Below are 16,346 nucleotides of genomic sequence, written 5' to 3' on the forward strand. Positions count from 1 at the left end.
ATAATGATAGTGGAGGAGCAGCCAGAAAGGTGTATGTAGCACTGCAAAAGAAAGCAAACTTGGGCAAGTGAAATGGTTATTACGGGCTATGTGTAGGCCATCTAGTCTATGTTTCTGTGTTTCTTACCAATGAAAAAGGTGAAGCTGGAGCTCAAGCTGGGCCTGTTGTATTTAATAGCAAGGTCAATGGCCGGGCCCTAGTGCTGTTTACTGTTATCAGCATCTCGATGCTTCTTTTACTGGAGATAAACCTAGAGAAAGCTGTGGAAAGAGGAACTCCAATGTCAACTTCTTCACTCAGTTCAACCTTGTCAACAATATTGGGGTAAGAAGTCATGTTCTTGTCAACAATATGGGGGTAAGAAGGCACATTCCTTTTACCTCTTTTTTTCTCATATACACCCGATCTATAAGGGAAAAGAGTGAGGGTGTTCACTTGCTCTGCCCCTGGCCTGGCTTCCTAATCTTGCACGTGCTCCGATAACATCTTTGTCATCCTGGTAGAATGTTCTTTTCATCCGCTGGCAATCATGTCAATAGACAAAGCAAGCACTGCATTTAACTTGTTTGCACGATTTTTAAAGTGAAAGTCCATATCTCGGCTACCTTATACGTGAGAAAGACCTTAGAGAAAAAAACAAAACATTATACCCACCATTATAGACGTCTTTCATTGTATTTTTGCCGCCAAAGCATATTTATGTTGTTTTGTCTCTGTCATGGTTAAAAATCAACATGTGGGACACAGCCAATATGTATACTGGCAGGAGAGAAGTATCATCTGGCTGGCCTTATACATGATTTATAGATGCTACTTAGCCCAGGTGTTCTACTACCCCAAAATGAAGAAATGTTTGTATTCATCAGTGTCAACTATGCCATCTTTGCTGAATGCTCTGAGGTAGCTTGAAAAGCATAGGCAGATTCCAGTGGCAATGAGCTTTTACTCGATCACAAAAAAAAAAAATAACCAGGGGCAATGGTAGCTAGCAGTGATGATAATTATAAGAATAACAAGGCTGAGGAAGGCACTGATGAGGAAGCCACTAGTACCGGTCTTGGCTCCATTTTCAACCATATATACCCTGGGACTACATTGGAGAAGGTTGGCTGCATAAATCTGTGTAGCCTGCTTGTTCTCCAGCACTTATGTAAAGCTGTACAATTTGACACCTTCCTTGAGTTACAGTGTCAGAAGGGATGATCCGAGGTCCATGAAATGTATTTTCATTTACCTGCTAACTAGGATCATTCTGGGATTACCCACCTGCATTACTGTGAGAACAGACTTTTGTACTGCTCCTAGGCAGACAGCATTAAATTGCTAGCTAGGGTAAAGGCATACAGTGGTTTCATGCCAAGGTTTTATCATGAAATCCTATTAGCGAGAGCATTGCATTCATTAAACAAACCATTGAACGCATTGCATTTTGTATCAGACAAAAGGGAAGGAGAAAGCCATGTCCTTTTGGAACGGAGGATTCCATGTCTCTAAAATGCCTCTTGAGGTAAACTGGACACGTATTGTATTTTCAGACCAGCTTGAAAGATTGGGCATGCAAAGTCTGCCACATACCATGCCTTACAAGTCGGCAAGTCTATCCTTTTTTTTTTTGCCACGGTTTCCTTCACCTTTTCTAATGTGACCTTTATCCAGAGGTTTTCAGTGTGCTCTATGCTAATGCAAACACACGAGGTTTCCACATGCATCATTCAAGAATGTAAAAGTTCTATTAATCTAATGCTTTAATTGATGTAACGATTAGAAAATAGTACTGCCATTGTTCCTGTCATGGCCGCACAGTTTAGTAAGTGGCACAGAATGTTTGATTTTACTTGTTATGCTGCTGATAACATGGGAAGCAGTGTGACTTAATGTATCTTATTTACTTAGTCAATTAGCAAAAGATAACCTCCCATTGTGCAACCATCAATAAATCAATTGTGTTAATACTGTCTTGGAATGTTCTTTATTACTTTCTTTCATATTGTTGACTTAAGGAAAAGTACCCTCAAGTTTAACTTGTGTCAGGACTCTATCCTAGTCTCTAACTATTATAACATTTTTGGTAAAATATTAAAGTGTGACTTATTTAACCACATTTTGGGCAATACGAGCTTCTGTTAAAATGTTAGATGAATGCATCATTAAGGCACCACCTACTAGTTTGTAATTTGAATAATATATTTTCCCAGCACTCTAGGAATCAAATTAAGCTTCAATTATGAGAAAGAATTTCAGGAACGAAGCTCATTTAAGTCATCAAGCTGCAAGTCTGAAACAGTCCAGCTTTAAATGTTCAATATTTTATTTCCTTCTTATGGAAAGAAAAAAATCGGCAGTGCATATTTTTTAGTATCACTTGATCTTGGTGGTTTTAATCTTAATCCTGCCTGTAACAGTGCTAGCTATTGAGCAAAATGTAAACCTTTTGCATTGCATAGGTGGAATTATCTTTAAGGTTGTTGTGGGTCTATAAAAATGGTTAGTGAAAATTAACCAATTCTCCCACCCCCACACTATTTCAACTAGTGAACGCACCCCCCCCCCCCCTCCAAAAAAAACCTCTCAGGTTAAGTTTCACCACTGTTTTCAATGTAAAAAAGAGAAAATGTATTTATTTAAGTAATGAATTAAACAAATGTAACCTGGAAGTCATAGAGCAGATATCCACAAGCAACCCACAGGCCTCCCCTTTGCAAAGTGGCTTTTCACTATTCAACAACACTTTAAACACTGCTTGCTTTACTTTTGAAAAAAAAAATGCATAATCTCCACAGGCATTCTTCTGAAAATGTCCCGTTTACTAATTTAAACAAAAGAAATGGGCTTTTCTCAAAAACACCTTTATCCTGTCAATATACTTTTGATGTCATATTACCTAGTGGGTAAGAAATCAATTCTTTTCCGTATCCTCACTTTGCCTTAGAAGTCAGCAGCCTTGAGCGTAAATTAAATATTCCGCTATGGAGAGCATCCTCCCTGTCAGACGCGCGGCTCTCTTCTTCTCTTGATGATGATTGGTGACTTTGAGGCTCACATGACTGCTGGATAATAAATTGAATGCGGTCATTGTTCTATTTCTTTTTCCATTGACCTCAGTGTGATATACGCCTTCCTTGAGACTTTTTCAAACTAGTGAGGAAAAATGACAAGGACTTTTAAAGGGAAAAACCATGGCTTTAATTGGGTGCGCTGGATGGACCTCTAGATGACCCTGTACCAAGGAGCTTTTAATAAATGGGTTCAAACTTAATCTTACCGGCCAGAGTATTCAGAAGAGCTTCCGCTGCACCATGCTTGTCACCTTTAAGATGTCTTTCTTTTCCGTTCAGTAAAAAAAAAAAATAGAATGGATGAAATAGATACAATGATGAAATGATTATCGCCTCTCTGCTTCCAATCTTTTTTTTTTTTTTTCCACTTAAACAAATCTGCCTGGCTCGCCCAAATGCTATGCGGGCTCCTTCTACTTTAATGCACATCTGAGCCAACTATGGAGCTCTTCACATTTTCTTAAACATTTGTAAAGGTTTTCATAAAGTTAGATTTTTTCTGCAATTTGGAAAGTCTTCAGGATGCATTTGAACCCTCATCTATCCCAGTATGATATGCATACATTTATACACTGAAGTCTAATCAAGCAAATCTGAATCTTTCATTACCTGTTCATATCAGAATCCATAGGGTTAATTTACCCATTTTGAGGCCAGAAAGGAGGCTAAGGTTAATTGCTATTTGGGCAGTCAAAATATTCGTTTTTTGGTGATTGGGTCCTTAAGGTATGATTTTCAAGTGCACAATAAGATCAGATGCTTAGGTGTTATATCTAATGATCTTAAATTGTTGTGTATTCTTTGAATTATGAGTGATTATTAGGGGTTATCATATCTGATTAAATAGCTTGGAGGAACTGGGATGTTAAGGGATTTAGTTTCAAGATCCCATTTTATAATCTCAAAATCTCATCCCATAAATATTTGATGGGAAGGGAGGAAGATTCAGTTCCACAAGATCTGGAGTCTATTTGGTCCATGGTTTGGAAATATACATTAAGGGCTCCATCTCTTTGAGAATAGTGAATACCCAGATTAAAATATTAATGGGATCATACATCAACCCCACAGCGAGTTAATGCATGGGACTCCAGCATTATCCCTCCATGTTGGAGGAATTGATCTTAGGTTCATTTAAACATTTGCGGTAGAAAAGTCCCTTAATTAAACCATTTTGGAATAAACAAGAAGACACTATTTCAAGAAGTTTGGGCATCTATGAACTCAGTTTTTAGGTGTTCTTTCTGTAGGAAAATGCCTTCTGTCTTGCTTATGTCTGTCTGTCTGTGACCCCCCCCCCCCCCCCCCCCCCTTAGCTGTAGTACTCCAGACCATGACATGTGAGGGGATTGTGCCAGCAAAGACAGCAACGGAGTGGTTGGGCAGAGCCAGGCATCCATGTGACCTGGGAAAGTAGATACCAGATGCTGCAGAAGAATGTGAGCGAGTGCCAGCATCCAGAACCTTGGCGTTCTTGGGCAGACACAGCGATGGTGCAACCCGGAGGGCAGGCGCTGAGGCAGGACAAAGTCAGGGCCAGCATCCTGATCCCGGAGCTGTCAGGCAGACACAGGTAGCCACATGATTCAGCAGACCAGAGAGTGCTGCAATGGGACAAAGTCAATACCGGTATCTAGAGCCCATGGTCGGCCAGAGGCATCATCTGTACACCCACTGGGGATATAGCCTTTTCAGCTTCTGTTGGGTATGGCTGTAGAGGAGAATCTCTCAAATGTTTGGTTTAATGTCTACTGTTGGCTGCAAGATGTGTGTTGGACTGTCCAGATATTAGAAAAGAAATACTCCTTCTCTTTAACTGAAATGGATGCAAAAGATTTGGAATATAGTTAGCAAAGAACAATTAATATGAAGGTTAAGAGGAAAATTGCCTCTATTTTGGGACAGTTGGAATACTTTCTTTCAATTTATTAAAACAGAATTTAGAATATAATTTGTAGAGTGCATGGGGCTGCCCACTTCTGCTTCTTTTTTTGTGACATCTGCTTCTTCTCTACAATTATGGTAGGTGAAAATGTAGATAACCCAGCATTATTATTCTCATTGGGGTTTTTTCTATTTGGTTTTATTTTATTTGGTTTTGCTGTATTTTTTATTATTTTTCATGACTTCTCTTTTTCTATTATGGTGCATGTAGTGCATCTTTAATGATAAAATGACACAGCTGATATCTTTGTTATATTTATTATTTTTTTATTATTGTAGGTCTGGGTTATGGATATTTTGATGTTGATGTGGATGTTATGTGTCAGTTATAATATTGGAAAAAATAATAAAACATTTGAAACAAAATATTAGCTTTCCAAAAACTGGGGCAGAGGCTACACAGGAGACCAAATGTGGGTATATAGGGTGAAAAAGATCATTTAATAAGGCATTTTTTATCTGCCTTGATCCAAACCATAGAATGTATTAGCTGTCTCATATATAATATGGACCATATTATCCCCTTTTAACGATGTAAAATTGCTCTGACAATGTTGGTATCCCGTAAGAACAAAGTGAAGAAACCATGGTGGGGCCATTATGGCAGCATGGTCTAATGGCAAGACGCCATAAAACAAATTCCTGGCTGTGCAGTTATCTCCACCCAACCTCATTTGAGTGCACTATGAAACATTATTTAACCCAATGTCATAAAAATCAATAGGGAAAAACCTAGAATTTACGTACATTAAAAAAAACCTTTATTACTGTTAGAAAACAAACTGTTAATGCTATAGTACATGGCTAGGCAATTCTAGTTCTCGAGTGCCACAAGCCTGTCAGGTCTCTAGGATATCTGCAATGAATATGTATGAGATACATGCAGTGGAGGCAGTGCATGCAAATACATCTGATAAATATTCACTATTATTCAGTGTGGAAAATCTGAAATCCCGACCAACTTGTGCCACTCACGGACCAGAGTTGCCTACCCCTTCTTTAGCAAGTAGAAGGGCAAAAGGAGCCACTGGCATGCAAGGCTAGCATATACATTTCCCCATCTACACAATGTTTATTTGGCATCTTTGATTTATAAATGTCCTGTCCATGGAAGGGAAGCATTCACAGGACGCTAGCCATGTTCCATTATACACACCATGCAATTTTCAATCCCTGCATTAACATAAGAACATAAGAAGTGCCGTGCTGGGTCAGATCAAAGTTCCAGCAAGCTCAGTGTCCTGTCTCTCACAGAGGCTAATCTGGGTAATGAGAACTACCCAATAGATGGCAAAGAGTAGATCCATTTCCTTGTTTTTCACTCCCAGGGATAAGCTGAGGCTTTCCCCAAGATCACCTGGCTAATAATTATTCATGATCTTTTCTTTCAGGAACTTGCCCAAATCCCTTTTAAACCCAGCTATGCTAGGTGCCTTGACCATATCCTCTGGCAACAAATATCACAGCTTAATTGTATGTTGAGTGAAAAATTACTGTCTCCAGTTTGTTTTAAATCTGCTACCAGCTAGTTGCATGGAGTGTCCCATAATCCTAGAGTTATTTGAAATGGTAAATAACCATTCCCTATTCATCTGATTCACCCCAGTCATGATTTTATAAACATATCTCATATCCCTTCTCAGTCGTCTCTTCTCCAAGCTGAAGAGCCCTAGCCTGTTTATTCATAAGGGAGCCAATTCATCTCCTTTATCATTTCTGTTGCCCTTCTCTGTACCTTTTCTAATTTTGCTCTAACCTTCTTGAGAAGGGGCAATTAGAACTGCATACAGTAGTCAAGGTGTGGTCACACCCTAGATCTAGACAGAGGCATTGCTGTCATGTCCTCACAATCTTCCAACCACCTTTTCACACAGCCCAGCAAGTCAAGGGACACTGGCTATTAGTCTCATACACAATGGCTTCATACCTTCATCACCTACCCTATATAGCCCCAGAAGTCATGGCATAACAGAAGACACTCTGCCTTTATATATCCCACTCCACCTGCCACCTTCTACAATGCAGCCACCATACATATTAACTGGTTAGGCTAGAATGTCCTCCACAGCTCCTGCTATCAGACATTTGAATAGGGATGCATCTCACTATTCATGGAGTCAGTGGCATACTAAGGGGGGTGCGAGGGTGAAGTCCACCCCAGGTGATAGCCAGGAGGGGGAGTGCCAGCCGGGAGGTCGGTGGCCATGAGTGGAGTCCATCCTGCTTGCATTAGAAGAAGGGGGAGGCCACCGAGCTGTGAGAGGTGGGAGCACTGGGCAGCTGACTAGAGTGCCACGGGTCTGGAGCAGGCAACTGCATAGCCTTTTCTTCTTCTCCCCACCTCCCCCCCCCCCATGGCCGGGAAGAGGAAGTGGTGGGTCCGCAGGGGTAGGAAGAAGGAAAGGTCATGCAGTTGCAGCCTGAAACATACGGAAGAGCAATAGCGCTCTCGTCCCGTCCCCCCCCCGCAGATGCAGGAAGTAGAGCCCACATGCTGCCTCAAAAAAAAATGAAGCGTCCCCGTCTGTCACAGGGGCTGAAGGAAGAAACTGCTGCTGTGCTTCTGATGGGGAGTGGGGTAGGAAGTGAAAGAGTGTTTGTGTGTGTGTGTGTGTGTGTGTGTGTGTGTGTGTGTGTGTGAGAGAGCATGTCTGTGTGCGTCTCTGTGTTAGAGCATGTTTGTGAATATGTATAAGGGAGTGAGAGTCCATGTTTGTGTGTGAGAGAGGGAGCTGCGTGAAGGTGTGTTTATGTGAGAGAGAGAGAGAGACATGGAGGGAGCCTATGTGCCGGGGTGTGTGAATGTGATTGCAAGAGAGCGAGGAAGCCTGTGTGAGGGAGAAGGGAACCAGAGATCACTGGGTGGGGGGGAGGAGGGATGCAGAAGTGAGGGGGGGAGGGACAGAGTAGTGAATCTGGGGGGGTGGGGGTGCCAAAGGAATTATCTACCCCGGGTGCCAAATACTTTAGGTACGCCACTGCGTGGAGTAACCTTGACTTGAGCAAACACAGACAAATCTGGAGGCCAAAGAGTAACTATTGCCACTCATTTCCTTTTCTAAAGTCTGTTGATTGGGATCACCAAAGAGCTCGGCTTCACCGAGGAAGTACAAACAGATCTGAGCTCTTTAAATCCTAATAATGCGCTACTTTAGCAGCGGTGTACCCAGTATAACGATATAGACTTCATGTGCTTCTGGGTCTAGTAGCACTATAGAAACGATAAGGAGCAATAGTAAGAATCTGAAGGAGTCTACAGTTTTGTGCAGCTGGAGAATTGGTTGGCGTTCAGTAAAAAAAAAGAGGAAATACCAAAACTGGACAATTTTATTTATCTGTGTGTCTGCTTTTTTATATAATATTTATTTGTATGCCCATCTATGATTTAGATAACCATCCAATAAATGTTAGTACTGTTAAAATATTATTTATTTGGTTTATATTCTGCCTTTCAGGCTCTTCAAAATGGAATCAGTTCCAGCAATGTGGATATTTCCCTGTCCCCAGAGGGATTACAGTCTAAGAGCCTGATTCACTAAGGCTTTCTCCCATGCTGTGTCTCAGGAAAAATGCTTCGTTAATGAGGCCCTAAGTTTCTATTTAAGACAATGCAGGGTGAAGGGACTTGCCTAAGGTCACAAGGAGTGGCAGCGGGATTTGAACCCTGGTTTGCAACCTGCAGCTCTAAGCACTAGGCTACTCCTCCAGCCTCAGCTTGGAAAATTCCTGAGCTGCATAAATTACTGAACATTTAAATATAATCAAGTCACAGTAGTTTTCCTCAAACTACAAGGAAAGATATTCAGGTCTTCTAATTGATGTCTTACTCGTGTACGTAATGTTTTTTGAATGCCTCTAGAATTTTCAGAATAGATGTCTATGCTATGTTTGTGTTGCAAAATTCCTACTACGCTATCACTATCCCCACCTAGGATTAAATAAAAACTCAAAGAAGATAGATTTCATTCTGATTCGAGTTCAACAAAATCAATGGGTTTAATTAACATCTTCAGGAGACGAAGCTCTGGAAAGAGCTATGGCCTATAGCCTCTGGCTGAGGATGGTTGCTGCAATGTCACGACTAGATGGTAAGGAAGAAAGGGTTAAATGGGGAGGGGGGGACGAGAAATCGGAAGACTCATGCCATAAGAGACCAGTTTCAATTAAGACGGAGGCCCAACAGAGCAGGAGAAAAGTGCATACAAATAGAAAATCTGCCATACATTTTTTTCTGCAAAGGGCGAAGAATACCTTATTATTATTATCAGCTGTCTGGATTGTTTTGGATTTTGTGCAAATAGTACTAAAAGGGTGACTTTTGTTTAGAGGCACTTTGGGTAGGTAGCATACTTTTTTTTTCTATGTATCCATGGTGGATCTACACAGATATGAATTTTGCCAGCAATTGGCCTATCTCGTTGAAAAAGTTTCACAACTCTGTTTAAAACGTTTGCACATTCTTAATCCCGAACGTTTTCTCCATTACCTTCTAATTCATAAAATACCATTCTGTTCCATATTACAATGAACATCCATCTAACCTGTCTTTACAGCGTGCAAATGCTCCACTCGTTTCACATTTTCAAGAAATGCCTCTCACATTCTCTGTTCTTAGATGTTGTGTGATTGAACAACCGAGCCCAGACTGGAGAGGTGGCGATTTTCATTTAACTTTGTTACGCCTGAAGCAACGGTGGATTTATAATCTGTAACACTATTTGGGCTTAATTCTGAACAAGATTTTTCAGCTTTCCTATAATGTTTTCCTTGTTGAATTGCTACATTTAAATGAATAGTGCTTTTGACATGATGGTCAGCGTCGTAGAGATACGTCATTGATAAGTCAATTATATGTTTGCTACGTCTTCTTGATACTTATAAAAACAACTGTTTTTTCAGGACATTCAAGACCTTTGTTTCTGGCTTCCGATTATGAAGTTCCTTGAGATGCCACATAAGGTGCCATGGGTTTGCTTGAGATAAGTACTTTTATTTATTCATTCTAACACTAACATTGTTTCATGATTTATTTTAGAGTCAACAGTCCTTGGATTATGCTTTCCTGTTTAGCCCTTGAAGAAGCGTTTCTGCATGAAACCATGGCCATAGTTGGGCTATTCTAAGTTGATAATTATGATTAAGGAATCCTTTTGCATCTATCCTAGGCTGATGCTCACTTTGGGGGTCATTTTTCAAAATGTGATGGGCTGTTATCGCATGTGTTAGGGCTTTATTGCATGTAATAATGCCCTAACGCATACGATAACAACAGCATCGCAGCAATATAATTTAAATGAGGGAAAGGGGAGGGATTTGGGCGGGATTTAAAAATTTTGGGGCTTGATTGAGCTGTGGACAATAATGTTTTACACATTTTCACTGGCATTAGTATCAGAAATAGCTGCACCTTTTGCAGGGGCGCTATAGTGTGCGCAGCGGGCGAGAACGCACCACTGCGATGTGGCTGGGTGCACACTATCACACACACACACACACACACACACACACCCCGGTCCTTTTTCTAGCTATGGCTCTTCATTCTGCTATATTCATAGCAGAATGAAAAATCCTATGGTTTATTTGCTGACAAGAAACAATTTAATTACAAAAAAATATCATACGGAGAGGTGAATGATTGATAAGACCACGTGGTCCGTATGGTACTCGGACATACTGACTGGCTTGCTGACATTATTCTTATTTTTTGATATTTTATATCACAAATATCCTATATCACTAAGCCTGCATTGCTATAGAGTGTTTCGGTTCTCATCCTTTAGTTTGTTGTGTTATTTTTCTGAGAGCTTTTTGACTCTCTTTTCAATATTACATTGTTATGCATTAAACCATTTATACCAGTCTCATGCCTCTGATACTGTTATCCACGCAGTGTATTCTATATCTGAGTTCTTCATTTGCTCTGAATGACAAAATCAGACCAGGGCAGTTTGATTCATTTTTAGGTCATGCAGTACTATAAGTATTTCTACCTCTACCAAAAATTACAATAAACTAGGACTTCTCCTACTTCTCAGCCAACCAGGAAATCCACAACAAAAATGCATGAGATATATTTACCTGCATGGGAAAAGAGTGGATAAGGAATTTTTTTTTTCTTTTGCACATTCTTTGTGACTGACTGGCTGTAGGGTCATCAGGACAGGTAGGTGACACCCTGAAATAAACAATGGACAATTCCCCATTAATAAAATGTGCAATTTGCAGTAGAGAATCATCGCAGGAAATGCAATGCCTGTCATGCTTCTGAACTGCTAGGCAGCACTAAGCCCCCCCCCCCCCCCCCCCAGTAATGTTTTCCTTCTTTTCTAAACAGTGTCTGGCTCAAAGATGGAAGGAAGCCCTTGCAGAAGTCAGCCTTTATTTATCACACTAGCCTCTGCTATATTTGACACTCTCGTAGTCTCTGCCATGATAATTGAGTCTACTTGTCTTTTCTAGGACACTGGAAGATCTAACTAAGTCAGAATGTCTTCATTCTAACCCAGATTTCTATTTATTACCTACCTTACTGAGGAAGACAAGGTGAGTTATCATTCACGACTGAAAACCTGAGAGTCATTTATATGCTTGAGGTACCATAAAACCATCCTGTACAGAAACCAACTGTTTAAGAAAATATATTACGGGCTAAGCAAAATCCCCTGGTGAGAAATGCTATGGTACTGAACTGGTATGGGCAGTTTAGTTCATGGATTTCCAACGCCGCCCCCTTTCACTCCCCAATCCCACTCCTTGTCATGCAAACCCTCAAAAGATTGCATAGGCAATGATTTGTGACAGATTGCTCCCCAGCCCCTACTACTTAAATCGTACATGATGAATTCAACATGAGGTGACAGTCACAGCAAGTGTACACGGGGCTGCGGCTAGAAACTAATTTGACTGAAGTTAAAACTCAATGAGCGAGAAAATCTGAGCCCACACCTAAGGCATCTCAAACCTTTAATCTCTATAAATGCCATAACCAGCACAGATGTCTCTTTTTATTGTTCAAACTATTTCTCTGCAATAGAAATGGTATCGCTATGCAAAGGCAATATTTCAGCGCTACTTTTCCTGGTATGTTAATGGACCAAGAAAGCAGAAACCGCTTGCTTGCCAGGATCGTCATATATTTCGTTTAGATGAGAACGCACGCCTCATTTTTTTTTTTCTTCCACCGGGCTACTGACTGTCTGTTTAAATTAGGTAAATGTAATTAGTAAGAGTCAAAGACACACAGACTCCAATGATGGGTAAAATTAAGGTCACCAACTGCAGCAGCCATAATCCGGTGGTATTTCCTAATCCGGGTTTTAGCTATTTAGGACTCGGAGTGTGGAATAGAAATGTCTTGCTAGTGTGAGGGTTAATGTAGGCTGACTGGGTAACTGGAGATAAATCCTGCAGACTTACTTGAATGTGGAACTGGTTAAGCACTGACATTTTGAGTAAATGTGTTCCATTCCCCAGGACTAGGTCATGGTCCTATGGGCTTTTAAAAGAGAAAAGTCAGTGAACTTTTTTTCCCCTCTCCATCTCTTTCAGGCTTCCTAACCCAGCCATCTGGTTGGATTTCTTGCTTGCGTGATAATGTGAAGTGCTGTTCATTTGAATCCTTGAGAAGTAGCACATTTTGTTTTTTAGGTGGGGGGGTTGTTTCACGTTTAGTTTGGGGTTGTTTTGTTTTTTTTTAATTCATTAAAGGGTGGTTAGATAAGTCACAAGATATGAAGAGTACTTTGATTGAAAAAAAAAAATAATGTTGACATTTCGAGGCCAGGAGCCTGGTACACATTTGCAAAGGTCATCAATGCGTAAACAGATATTAATGGTTAGCTGGATACCTGGTACATAAACAGGTCATGTTAATAATTAACGCAATGAAAGCTGGCAGTTTAGATTTGTAAGCTCGTGAAAATAGTTGACAAAATACTTTGAAAAGGGCAGAGGTCAATAGTTAGAGGCACCTGACGCTAGACATGTCAAGAATCAAAGGAACTTCATTTCTAACATTATGCCTTCTTTTTTGTTTTTCCTTAAGTACAACAGTCCTTCTCAAATATTGGTGACAACTTACGTTGGTCACCAAGGCCTTGACACTGCATAATTCATCTCAGGTCAAACATGTATTCACTTAAAGCTGAATTTTAAATTAAAAGCCTGGCACGCACCAAAACCGGGAGAAGCGCGAATATGTTGGGCCGGCAGAATTTAAAAGGCTCCCATCTACATTCGTACTTCCACTTCGTGCACAATCGAAAAGTTCTGAAAAAAGGGGCGGGGCGTGGGCATTCCTGGATTTCACATTGAAATTAGCGCACAAATGCTTACGCGAACTGGTGATGCCGGGGTTCCCTGCCATGCAATTTTTCTTCTGCTATGGAGAATGTGCACGTTGTAAAAAAAAAAAAATCTACACAGATCAGCGGGGTTTTAAAAGTCAGGTCTAACAGGGGAGGTAGGAGGCTATTAAATTAGGGGGATTTGGAAGTCCTATGCCTTAACTGGGTGAAATGGGAATGAACTGGGAAAACGGCTAATGACATCGGCACACGTGGATTTTAAAATCTCCCCACTTACGTGGTAGAAGTGACATTTGCGCGCATGGACGCACGTCCACTCAAAATTATATGCATATATGGGTGCAACCAGGCTATTTTATAACATGCATGCATATACGCACATGTGTTATAAAATGGCCGCGTTCCCCGGTGCAGGCCATGAATGTGCGCACATATGCGCCTGAATGCTTGTTTAACATTTACTGTCTTACAGGCTGATACAGTAAAGTGCGCTCTGGCGGAGCGCACTGTTAGCCCGCGTTTGGCCGCGCATTTTCGACGCGTATTTTCGACGCATTTTCGACGTGTTTGGCCGCGCATTTTCGACGCACTATTTTTACCCCAATAGCGTGTCGAAAACGCACGGCCAACCCCCCCCCAAAACTAATAGCGCCCGCAACATGGAAATGCATGTTGATGGGCCTATTAGTCATTCCCGCGAGATACAGAAAGCAAAATGTGCAGCTTGAGAACCGACGCCAGTAAAATTGAGCATCAGCTGTCAAACCCGCTGACAGCCACTGCTCCTGTCAAAAAAGAGGCGCGAGGGACGCGCTAGTGTCCCTCGCGCCTCCTTTTTCCGTGGGCCCTAATTTACATACCTGGGCTTTCTGAATCGCGCGCCCAGGAGAGTGGCCTGTGCGCATCGGGAGAGCGGGCGTGCGCCGGCTCTCCCACGCGTTTTTCTGTTTCGGACTACTGGAGGGTAATATTCAGAAAGCCAGCAGGCAGACAAGTTGTCCATCTAAAGTTAGATGGATAACTTGGCCCAGATATTCAGCGGGATGAATGTCCCGCTGAATATACTCTTCTAAACGTATCCAGTTACATGTGGTCGCATGGCGTTCAAATCTAACCCTTCATGTTTCAGTATAACTGGTTAAGTCTGAAAGTTATCTGGCTGCACGTAGCTGGAAAGCTTGCTGCTTCACTGGCAATATTCTAAATATGGCCAGTTGAGAGGCTACAAAACAAACTTTAAACCAAAAAAAATCCTGCGCGGCCTTCAGGTCTGATCCCCCTAGAAAACATTTTAAAATAAGTGCAGGCCTAGGGCCCAATCCCCACCCACATCCCACATAATTAAAAAAAATAAATAAAAAGCAGCAGCTGCTAGCGTCGCAAAGCTGCCCCTCCCTCCTTTCGTCATATTTTCTTGAAAATCATAAGCCCCTCCCACCCCCACCCTTCCTATCTCCCCAGACATCCCTAGTTGGGAGTTGTGACCGCACCGTTCCCATTCTCAGCAGCATTGCTGAACCGGGCCCCCATTGAGAAGGCAAAGCTAGGACTTATCTTTACCTGTCCCTGGTGATATGAGGTCATTAGTTAATTCTGCACATACACAGTACCTCTTTCTACACTAGAGATATTTAAACTCTTTATTTTATTTTATTTTTTTAAAGAAGTTTGCAAACTAGTTTGACAAACCCTAGAGAAATCTGGGGAAAATCTAAAACTTCCGTCAAACTCAAAATAGGCTGAAGATGGAGTCTGACCTCTACTCCGCACAGACTTAATGAATTTGCATAGAAGCAAACATATATCCAAACATTAGAGATAAATATCTTCATTTGGAGAACTTAAGCTTCACAGAATGGGTTATGTTACTGGTGTTTTTGTATGATTGATTCTCATTCCTGAACCATAATGCTGTGGGTTGACCTTTCTTTTATCATTAAAGAATATGAAATATTTAAAGAATTGATTCTATCCACAACAGATTTATTATAAAGTATCCCCCACCCCCTAATGTTTTTATTGAAAAATGTATTAAAATGTATGAGTGCTCATATTTAAGATCCATTGACAACCATTAGAGTTTTTTATTGATCAAAACCAAAATATATGTAAACCACAGAGGGCAAAAAGGGATTTTTTTTTGTATCCACTTTGCAAAAAAAAAGAAGATTCAGCATTTAGCGCTCACCTGAGACCTTCTTGGTAGAATTACATTTAATCTAGTTATTGTTCACTAGAAATATCTTTGCAAAACGATAAAAGAAAGCATTCAGTAAAGTTAACCAAAACCCTACAGTCCAGGTTATAACTATGAGGCCAGAGGAAAATATAATATAAAAGAATTATTGTGTTACAAAATGTAAAGGAAGATATGCAAGGAACCGCAAACGAAATAGATAAACAGAAGTCGTGTACGAAAGCTTTAATGCAAATGTTATCCAAAGGAATATGTAGAGATTCAGCTCTGCTGGCTATGCTAATGTGTTAGTAAGTAAAGCTGGCATATGAATACATGTTTTCCTCAGAATATATTTTGACTACATACATGCTCTGGTAGTTTGAAAATATTTTCAGTTTCCCACATAACAATGTAATAGAGATCAACAAATAAATTGTAGGTGATACTTAACTGATTTGTTAGGTTTTTGTTTTTTTATTATTATTATTATTATTTCTACCAATCCCAATAGACTAACAAGGCACCCACACTACACAGCTGCGCATCACCGCACCCCCAGCTCTTCAAAGAGGGGCAGCCTGTCCCACAGTATTTGTTGGGACTTTGGCTCTCATTTATAAACTAGTTTGATATTAATAAAATATATACGCTTGCACGAAAAGTGATTTAGATAAGGTAAAAAAATATATATATGTTTTATGCAAAATTGTGGCTCCTGAAGAAATCACCAATTCTACTTTCCCCTATTTAAACCACAACCATCCCAAGCCACATTTTCCGTCAGGGATGAAGAACCATTGTGACCAGTAACTACTAATAATCAATATTAAGACCGAGTATGAGTTGGTAGAATAGTTGTG

At 40.6% G+C, this 16,346-nt stretch overlaps 1 long non-coding RNA gene across 1 annotated transcript; it reads right to left on the reverse strand.

Moving 5' to 3' along the window:
- Positions 1 to 2,832: 2,832 nt before the first annotated feature.
- Positions 2,833 to 11,155, reverse strand: LOC115074864. Its single transcript, XR_003852353.1, has 3 exons — positions 11,080 to 11,155; positions 3,264 to 3,323; positions 2,833 to 3,048 (listed from the first exon to the last, which is right to left on the reverse strand). It is a non-coding gene; the product is annotated as an uncharacterized LOC115074864 (long non-coding RNA).
- Positions 11,156 to 16,346: the final 5,191 nt, after the last annotated feature.

The sequence above is a fragment of the Rhinatrema bivittatum genome, chromosome 13 (assembly GCF_901001135.1).
Source record: "Rhinatrema bivittatum chromosome 13, aRhiBiv1.1, whole genome shotgun sequence".
Lineage (NCBI taxonomy): Eukaryota > Metazoa > Chordata > Amphibia > Gymnophiona > Rhinatrematidae > Rhinatrema > Rhinatrema bivittatum.